Below are 8,596 nucleotides of genomic sequence, written 5' to 3' on the forward strand. Positions count from 1 at the left end.
AAGCATTTAGAGATGCTGTTGCACATCTGTGAGGGAGGAAGGGGGCAGATGACACGATTTCCCATGGGGAACGTGAAGAAACCACACCACATAGGATGACTTCCTGGTGTTATAGTAACAGCTACTCTGGAGTGCCCTGCTCACAGCTCCTGATAATCAATTTGACCATGTGAGAAGGGAGGCAATTGGGAGTAGTGGGGTCCACGGCAAAGTGAACAGCCACGGCCCATCTAAAAGGAACAGCCAGTTGTTGCTAATGTGAAAATGTTAACCCAGTCTTGCCAAATCTTTCTGGTTTTTTTCCCCAGAGAAGCTGAGAATTTAGATATTTATATGAAATCTCTTGAATGCTGCAAACCATTAATTTTCATTTAAAACACTACACAAGACAAACTGAACACATCCGTGGCTGTCATTTATGTCAGAGGATACAACATTTGGTGGTAGCAGCCTTGTCTGGAATCTTGCAGAGAGGATCCTTGATGGCCTGGGTCAGCATGAGGGACTGGTTGCCTCACAGGAAGCTGGAAGACGGATTTCAGTTGAGAGAGAAAAAGATCATGCTGAAAGGAGAGAGACTTAACAGTCGGATGCCAGTGACAAAGTTCTCCATCGCCATTTGGCTCCAGGCCCTTCCCATCACAGCTTAATTGGAGTCACGTAAGTGTTACAGAACGATTCATTAATATTTTTCTTCTTTGGGGGTATGACATCCACAATAACCAGGCAAGTCATAAAGCATCTGTCTTAGCCATTTACATGCTTAACTGTCTGGATGATGCTTGAGAAGGTCTGAAGAGCTCCCAACTGCACCGGCGGCAGCACAACAGGAATGGTCTTGGCGTGGAATAGGGGGGCGAGGAAGCAGGCCAAGAGATGCTCGTGGGGACCACACAAGCTCACTCACCACCCCAGACACAGACCCACTCTCAAGCTGTCTGTTGGCAGAATTCTGCTCTTCAGAACAGAGAGCAGGAGGTGGGCATCCTGTCCAGTGTGACTAAAAGCTATGAACACCAGCACCTTCTCTTTTTCCCAAAATGGCATTTAGCTGGAGACACAGTAGAGCTCTCAGGAGGTCCTACAACAGCCTTTCAGGTGTTGATTTTCTAGTATCGGGTCCTGGTGTTCACTCCCCTCTGCTCTGCATATGCACGAATCATTCTCCCAGAGATGAGTCATTTGTAAGATGATGGTATTTGTTTAACACCAGATGTTGCTTGCTTTTCCTCACTTCTTAGCTGTCTGTAGCCCTGGGGATGGTTACATAAATGATGGTTTTGAGGAAGGCCAGGAGAGGTCTCCCCCACCCGAACAGATCTGTGAGCAGCTGCCCGAGGAGGAGCTGAGTTAGCAGAGTGCTCATCTCTAAGCGCGATGCCAACGGGGGTGCTTCGTGCACAGAAGCATCTGAGCATCTTTAAGGGTTTCATTTTCTAGAACAGATACCAACAGTGCCTGGGAAAGGACATTCCACTAGGACCTGAAAGACAAAGAAAGTAACATCTACTGAGGGGTACTCACCACACACACACGTCACACCGCTGAATCCTTACGATAATTCTGATGGGTGATATTCAGGTGTCTACTTCTACACCTGAGGGAATCGATACCCACACAGGCCTGACCCAAGAAACTGGTGTAGATAATCACATGACTTGGACTTTCCAGATTTTGAATTCTCTGTTCCACAATCGCCGGCTGGGACTACAGAATCTGTGCTCACTCTGTTGTTTGGCTGGAAGGAGCCCAGTGGCCCAAAGCCTTGCTGCCTACAAAAAGTACTCTATAAATGCTATATACATATATAGAACTGAATCACTATGCTGTACACCAGAAATTAACACAACATTGTGAACCAACTACACTTCAATTAAAAAAAAACAAACAAGAAATGCTAACCATTAAGGGAAAAAATAATAGAGTTGGCTATGTTAAAATTAAAAACATTCATGTATCAAAAGATACCATAAAGAAAGCAAAAGATGAATCGGGAGAGTAGGAAAAGATCTTTGCACCACGTGTAACTTTATAAAGGCCTAGGATCCTGAATGCATACAGAACTCCCACCGCGCAGAAGAGTTCACGAAACAGGCCTGAGACTGCCTGTCCTTAGAAAGGCCTGCTGGCAAGGTTCACTTTTGCCTGGAGTCTGGGAACGTGGCTAATCAACAGTTCCCTACACTCAGATAACATTTTCCCCAAGTGACAGGAGTGGCTTTTTGCAGTGGTGAAAATGTTCTGGAATCAGTGGTGATGGCTGCAGAATTTTGTGAATATACTAAAACCCACTGAACTGTACACTCTAAATGGTGAATTTTATGGTGTGCAAATTATATCTTAATTTTAAAACACAATACTTAGAATATCAACCCAGATATATATGTATATGTATCTAGAAGGAAATAGACCAAACTGTGGGGAAAAAAAACTTACTCTATAAATAAATATCCTCTATGTCGCACAAGCGAGCATCAAGCCAAAAGGGAAGAGAAAACTCAGATTTGCTTGTGGTCGTTCATTTACGTAGTAGAGAGGCAAACAAGCTAAAGAAAGCTCCTGAAAAACACACAGTAACTTACCCGAGAGCAAAATCCTGTGACGTCACTAAATTAAAGGGTAACTTTCTTATGTCTCGTGGCTAACAGAAGAGATCTTGCCTAAAGATTTAAACACGATGGGACAGTCAAAGGTCTACTGTTCCCAAGACTGGCTTGTCTGGGGACTTGAGTCCAAAAAGCCCACCTGTAAAAGGGGGTCTGCACGTGGAGCTGGGTGTCGTAGACAGACAGAGCTTTCCAAAAGCTGTGGGAGGCGTGAGATCTGGGGGAGCCTTTATTCATCACAGAGCACCCCCACTGATCTGCGTATTTTAACAAACTGATGTTTGGGGTTTGAAACCTGTTCTCTGTGTGATGAGACTCTTCTCTCTCGCCCAGGACCTCAGGTTACTGAGCAAGCTGCTGCTCGAGTGTCTGAGTGAGAACAACGACAACATTGGGTTTGTGGATTGGAACGTACACGTGTGTGGGAGTGGGGGGGGGGTCTCTCCAGGATCTGAGGTATCTTGTTCGGATGCGGATTCAGGGTTGGTGACGCTCAAGCACCACTTCTTTCTGAGCAAAGGAAGCTGTGCGAATGGGTGAGGGTGGAGGTGTCTGGAACCTCCCATCCCAACCCTTCCCCCTCTCTACCCAAGTCCAGGCTCCATCTGTCAATCTTGGAACCCAGTCCCATTGGCAAATTACAGCCCAAGGGTAAGAGCTGATAGGCCCTTGCCTCTTCTCCACATAGGACCTCCTGAGACACAGCATGGAAGCAGAGATGCGTTTTTCTTACCTGTTCTTTCCTGTCCATGTGAGCATGAGTCAGTGGGCTCCAAGTCCAGTGTGCACCTTTCTTCTGCCTCTGTGCCAATGTCTGAATTACTAGACATGACTGAAAATAACAGGGATCTGAATCTTACTGCTTACGTCTTAACTGGCTGTAGGCCATAATCTCTCATTCTTAACGAAGACTCAGATCTGACAGTCCACATCTCCCACTTGTCACCTCATACGTGGACCCCATCCTAAGTCCATTAATTACTCCTGTTCCCCCAAAGGCTAACATTATCAACTTTTCCCTCATGGAGGCCTGGGCCCTTCCTGCCAACAGGTTTCAGTCACGGTCAGCCTCAGCTGCATGGCCAAAGCCACAATGGGATCACCCATTCAACCAGGGCTCATTACAGCTTTGGTCCTCTGAAGGTGGCCCAGGTCCAGTTCACCTGGCTGGGACACATCATCGTCTAGGATCTAATCTCAGATGTGTGAGGATTCTCAAGACGTCTGGATAATGTAGGATCATTGAAGGTGAAGGATGGTTTTTAACACATAAGAGATCTTTTAGAAAGAGCCATGGCTTTGACTTTGGAGTCAGGGTAGGCTGTTCAGGGTAACTGACTGTTTGAGAGTCACCCTCTTGCATTCCTGTGTGACAACAAGGAACCTCTCCATTCACCTGGCCTCCACTGCAGAGGAATGCCAGGACCTTTCCTATGGTGCAACTCATGCCAGCCCTGCAGAAAGAGTCCCACTTGACTCTCTAAGATCTCCCTAAAGGCTTTCAAGTTGCCTTTGAGTTTTAAGGAATGTCAGGCTATACAAACTTTAAGAGAAATCTCTTAGGCAAACCTCTTAGACTCAGTCTTCACAGCTTAATCCAACCCCAGAAGGTTGCCAGGGGAACAGGCTGAAAAGGAGCAAGAGGAGACTCCTAGGGTAGATGGGGACCTGAACTTCTTAGTGCTAAAATTCTGCGGGTCCATGAGGACTGTTTAATTGAGATCCTACCCACTCCCCACTCTCTTTTGTGGGCACCTCCAACCTCCCAGCCACCGCCCTTTACTCACGAAGATCTTAGGATCTGGCTCACTGTGTCTGTCCCTATCATCACAATCACAAAGACAACCTACCTACATTCTGCCCTTCAGATTTTTTAAATCTTTATTGACATCTTTTCTTCTAGCCCATCTTATCCCCCCGCTCCCAGGACCATGACCTCCCCTTTCAAAGATGCCAACATTTCTTAAACCCTTTCAGGATCTTAATCCACTGTCACCACCACCTTCCTCACATCTAGCCCTCTTGCCCACTGTCCTCATGTCTCTCCTTACCCAGCTTGGATCCCTGGCCCTTCCTTCTGCTCACTTGCATTCACATTCCCTCTACTACTTAACCCCTCTCTCTGTTTGTCATGTTTGTTTGGCTAAATCCCAACTCTGTTGAAACTCACCTCCTTGTCTACTTAGCTCCCAAACTCAAGCCACTGTGTGAGGCCAGAGAGAAACGTGTGACCAGCAGACGGGTCTTGCTTTCTATTTACAACCACAAACCTCAAGTGGGCCCTTAGCGTTGTCCGAGTGATTCCCTCTTCTTCTGCCCTCTCTCCACACTTGGCCGATGACCTTGGTTCTTATTTCACTGGAAAATTAAGTCAGAAGAGCATTCTTCTCACCAACAAATCTATCAGCTTCCACATCTGGATTCTCTGGCTCCTTTCAGAATTCTCCACTTGTGCCTAATCGAGGGCATCACTATTGCCGCCTCTCTCCTGACTCATCTCTCTACTTGGTCATTTCCCTCACCCTACAAATACTCTGTAAGAACTCCTCTTGTTTAAAAACAATCTTCTATGAAAGAGGAATGGTCCCACAAGATATTAATACGTACTGTGAAACCTCTGTAATCCAAACAGTATGGTATCAAAGCCTGAAAAGACCAACAGATCAGTGGAATGAAATGGGAAGTCAACCAGGAGGCCCAAATAGTTAAAGAAATCTAGGTTATGATGAAGGTGATGCCCTGAAATCACTGGGGCTTCCTGGTGTTGGGCCAATTGCATACTCATTTAAAAGTTAATTTAGATCTATTTCTTGCACTAGATACAAGAAGAATTGCCAAACGAATCAAAGATCTAGATGCAAAATGAAACTGCATAAATACTAGGAAGAAAACATGGATGGACTTTGATGTAATCTAAGTAGGAAAAGATTTTTTTCAATATGACTAAAACTCTATATGCTAGAATGGAGAAATTGGTAAATTTGACTACCAAAAAAAGCTTTCGCATTTTCAAAACACAAATGAAAACTGACAGAAAAATATTTGTAGCATAGCTCAGAAAGAACCCATATCTAATATTTTAAAAATTAAGAGAGACCAGAAATCCATTAGAAAAGAGGACAAAAGACATGAACAGACAGTTCATTAAAAGAAATATAAAACTGGTCCTTACACATGAAAATGTGTATTTCATTCAATAAAAATGCAAATTAAGTCCACATTGCTTTTTTTTACCCATCATTTTGGAAAACAATTTTTTTCCTCAAAACTTTAACAATACCCTCTGTTGGTGAGACTAGAGAAACAGGTCCTCAGGAACACTGCTGGTGGGCATGTGATATGGGACCTCCTCTATGGAGCGGAACTTGGCAATATCGAATAAAGCCATGTACGCATTTACCCTTCTCCCCAGCTATTTCTCGTCTAGAAACATATCCCAAATATGTACCTCCAGCAATATAAAAATACAGATACTCATTGCAGCATAATTTACAGTTGCAAAATACGGGAAACTACCTAAATGCCCAAGCACAGGAGATCAGTTGAATAAAATATGGCACATGCACATGCAATGAGTTTCTTAGACATTAAAAAAAATATGAGGAAGGGCTCTGTGAATCGATACGGAATGATTTCCAGGAGCTACGTTTAAGTGAAACGACAAAGTGCAAAAGAGCATATATCATCTGCTATCTTTGGTAGAAGAAAGAAGGGAAATTATAAGCTTTGCTTGTATCTGCTTCTCTTTCCCAAAAGCAGCACTGGAAGAACAAACCGAAAAAGAAGGTAGTTGGTTTCCTACGGGGTGCACAGCGGGGTGCTTCTCTGAGCCTTCTTTTCTGTATGGTTTTGACTTTGGGTAACATTTCAGTGTTGTACATATCAAAAACAAAAATTAAACTGATAATAAAGTTTAATACCCAGTACCGCTCTGCCAGGCTGGCCACACCCTGACTTCCTCCCACGTGCTCAGCCCACGGGTGTTTTGAGTGAGGTGAGCGCGCGACACATTTCTGTGCCCTGCATTTCTCTGGCCTGAGGGGCCGGCCCAGAGGAGGGCGCCCGACACAGCCGGCGCCAGTGACACACCGCCGTATCCCTTTAGCTGCTGCCGTGCAGAGAGAGGCCGCCTTCCTCTTTTTCACTGCACTTGAATCCAGGAAGTTTTAGACCTGGAGTGCCCGGCATTCACCTTGAAAGGAAGCCAAAATTGAGGAGAGCGGAGCTGAGGGGTCCGAGACCAATTTACGGAAATACTGCTCAAAGCCCTGCTATTTTTATTTAATGACGTCAACCGTCATTTCAAGACTGTGCCTTTGCCTGCTTGAGTTGGGTTTTCTGTCACTGCGCTCAGAGTCTCCACAGATACACTGGCGGAGCCTGTCATTTTGCAGGTATGGACTCTAAGGCTCAATGAGGTGAAGAAAGAGGCCCAAAGTCACGCTGGGAGATTAGCGCAAAGGCGGTGCTAACACTCAGAGCGTCTGGGTCCAAATTCAGATGACAGGGTCAGTGTGGTAGGTGGCCTTCGCCCCAGGCTCACCTGAGGGAGAAATCTGAGAGACGGTCATATCCAAGGTGGAAGGGAAGGCCACAGGAGGAGAGCTCAGCGTCCTGCATCCCCAGCCTGAGGTGCTCCAGGCCACTTCTGCTGGCCCAGGCAGGCCCCCCCGCACACCTGCAGGCCGAGACAGGAGATGTTCCGAGGCCATTGTGCAAGGCCACCCAGGCTCCCACTGTGTTGGGAGAGCATCACTGGACAGCCCTGAACCTCATCAGCCCAGACAGACCTTTGGGGTCTGGTGGACACAGCGTTTATGAGAGCTGAATGAAGGCCCTTCATCCCAGGCACAAGCACATCAGGATGCGTGTCGAGAAACTCAGTGGCTGGGAAGTCACTCACTGTGGCAGCCAGACCCATGGACGTGGAGTTGAAAGATGTGGGTTCAGACCCTGGCTCTTCCGCTCCCCCGTGTGACCTTTTACACGGGAAAGGTGGATCAAAATGACACCCCAAGGAATCAAACTGACGCTTGGGAGGGGCCTCAGGGAGCCAGTCCTCCAACCAGTAGCCCACAGTCTGAACCCAGCTCACAGGCGGTTTTACTTGGCCAGCACGGAGTTTTGAAAATAAACCAGCCAGTGCTGAAAATCAGGGTATTTCATGTAAAAATCCAGATGTTTGCATTCTTTTGAAAATAATGGAGCAAGAGTTGGGGACACTGGCCAGAATTGTGACATATACACCCTCCTTTGTCCAGCCACGTGAGGCTCATCTGCCCTCCGGTTCCTGCCTCCCTCACCCCCTGCAACCCCCCGCCCTACAGCTGAATTGGGGTGGATGCCGGTAGCCACTCAGCGTCTCACTCTGCTATTTGTCTCGGGGCAGAGAACTCTTGCTCTGCACTGTGTGTCCTCCCAGGTGGGGAAGCAAAGGATTAGCAGAGAGGCCCCTGCCATTCTCACCCACCTCCCACGCTGCCCACCAGCTCCACTCATGATGTGATCTGCTTGGAGCCAGGAGGCGTCTGAATTTATGGGCATAACTGGAAATGCAAATGTCAACAGGAAGTTCATGGATTAAAGAGACAGAATGAGAATTAGGACTCAAGTTCAAGTTCTGTGGGTTGAGATACAAACTCTAGGCTATCCACTCAGATAGGGGGACTGGCAGGTGCACTTGTGGTGAGCTTGGGGGGCGTTGTGTTGGGGGTAGTCAGTGTAGGAACAGGGTCAAGGGCTGAGGGAAACAAGTTCAGAGGCAAGAAATCCAGCCTCTGGGAACCCGGCAGGGGAACCAGTGATGCTGACAGCCCAAGTCCGGGTCAGGGCCAGGTCTCCCAGTAGTGTGAACAGGTACAGCTGGCTGGGGGACAGGAAATCAGGCGGAACTTGACAAAGGCTGGGTGACATCCTGGTGGGTTCCCATGTGGAACCCACAAGAGGCCACCAGGTTTGGCCCCTTCTGGGGAAGTTCCCCTGAGTCTAGT

The 8,596-nt window shown here is 47.0% G+C and overlaps 1 long non-coding RNA gene across 1 annotated transcript; it reads right to left on the bottom strand.

Moving 5' to 3' along the window:
- Positions 1-394: 394 nt before the first annotated feature.
- On the bottom strand, positions 395-4,948 carry LOC107033040 (uncharacterized). The gene is made up of 3 exons (XR_012062360.1): positions 4,877-4,948; positions 3,340-3,438; positions 395-1,483 (listed from the first exon to the last, which is right to left on the bottom strand). It is a non-coding gene; the product is annotated as an uncharacterized lncRNA (long non-coding RNA).
- Between the last annotated feature and the right edge of the window lie 3,648 nt (positions 4,949-8,596).

This window comes from Vicugna pacos, chromosome 20 (genome assembly GCF_048564905.1).
Source record: "Vicugna pacos chromosome 20, VicPac4, whole genome shotgun sequence".
Taxonomy (NCBI): Eukaryota; Metazoa; Chordata; class Mammalia; order Artiodactyla; family Camelidae; genus Vicugna; species Vicugna pacos.